Here is a 1,450-nt window from a genome sequence, read left to right as displayed (position 1 = left end):
GAGCGCGCGCGCACACTCCAGGAGACCCAACACCCTCTTCTAGCCATTGCAGGCACACCCTACATAAGTAGACAAAAAGTCACAAAGTATTGTAAAGCACCACAAACCTGGTCTACAAGAGCTAGTTCCAGGAGAGGCTCTCAAAAAGCCAAAAAAAAAAAAAAAAAAAAAAAAAAAAAAACCAACAAAAAAGCCAACACCACAAAATTCTCAAAATCACCAAGACTCAGACTCTGGAGAGACAATATGGCTCAACAGAATGAACCCAAAGGAAGAGCATTTTAGCATACTGTTGTTCTGTGAATCCAGTCTAAGAACCCTGCAGAGGTTGAAGTGTGGCTCAGCTGTGGTGTTTTCGCGTAGCATATAGGCCTTGCCTTCAATTCCCAGGAACAACAAAAACAAACAAAACAGCCAGGCAGAGGTGGCTCACACTTTTAATCCCAGCAGAGGCAGGTGGATCTCTGGGAGTTTGAGGCTAGCCTGGTCCAGAGTTCCTGGAAAGCCATGGCTGTTACATTTTTGTCTTGAAAAACAAAATAAAGGAATTTTTAAAAAAGGCAGAGAACTCAATAACCACTTGTCTGAATTCATCTCAGGACCATCAATATGCATCAATAGAGATGGTTCAAACACTGTGAAAAAGTTCCTTTCACTTGGGCATTTTGCTAGGGTCACACCTACCCTTAGCTTTGACTCCTGGGAGGTAGGGACACTAGATAGCTAAGCTAGTGAGCAGCATTTCTCAGACTTGGTCTCATTATGTACTGAATTCAAGATCTGCCTGTCTTTGCATCCTGAATGTTGGGATTAAAGGTATGCCACTATGCCCAACACATCATTTTACGTGTAAGGGTGTTCACTTGCACATGTATCCATGCCTGATGGTGGTCGGAAGAGGACACCAGACTTCCTGGGACTGGAATTATAGATGGTTGTGAGCTACCATGTAGATGCTGGGACCTGAATGCGAGAACTCTGGAAGAGCAGTCAGTACCCTTAACTCAACCATTTCTAGCCCTCAAAGGCCATTTTAAAACACAGAGTCTATCACAGACCCATGTCCCAGGCATTTATCTTCCCGTCTCTGCATCTCCAGCACTGGGACCATGGGGGTGCGCTGCTGTTTTACATGGATGCTGGAGATGCTTATACAAAACACTGTCCTTTAAGGACTGAGATGACTGGCCTGTGTTACCAGGCTGCACCCCACTCTCTTCTTTTGAGGGTCCAAGGATCAGGCCTCAAGCAAGGCCATCCACCACTGGGAATTGAGACGGATGGACAGAGCACACTTAGTACCACAGCACTTGCCTAATAGGACCAAAGATGACAGCATAACTCTTTGAATGGCAGAAAAGCTGCACTGAACCTGCCACCTAAATTACTTCTAATGCCCTCAACAGCACACAAAATTCAACTTCACAAGTGGCCAAAAAGACACAGTAGA

This window comes from Microtus oregoni, unplaced genomic scaffold (genome assembly GCF_018167655.1).
Source record: "Microtus oregoni isolate MIOR12 unplaced genomic scaffold, Mior012 000003F_ref0000135, whole genome shotgun sequence".
Classification (NCBI taxonomy): domain Eukaryota; kingdom Metazoa; phylum Chordata; class Mammalia; order Rodentia; family Cricetidae; genus Microtus; species Microtus oregoni.
This window is presented reverse-complemented; position numbering follows the sequence as displayed.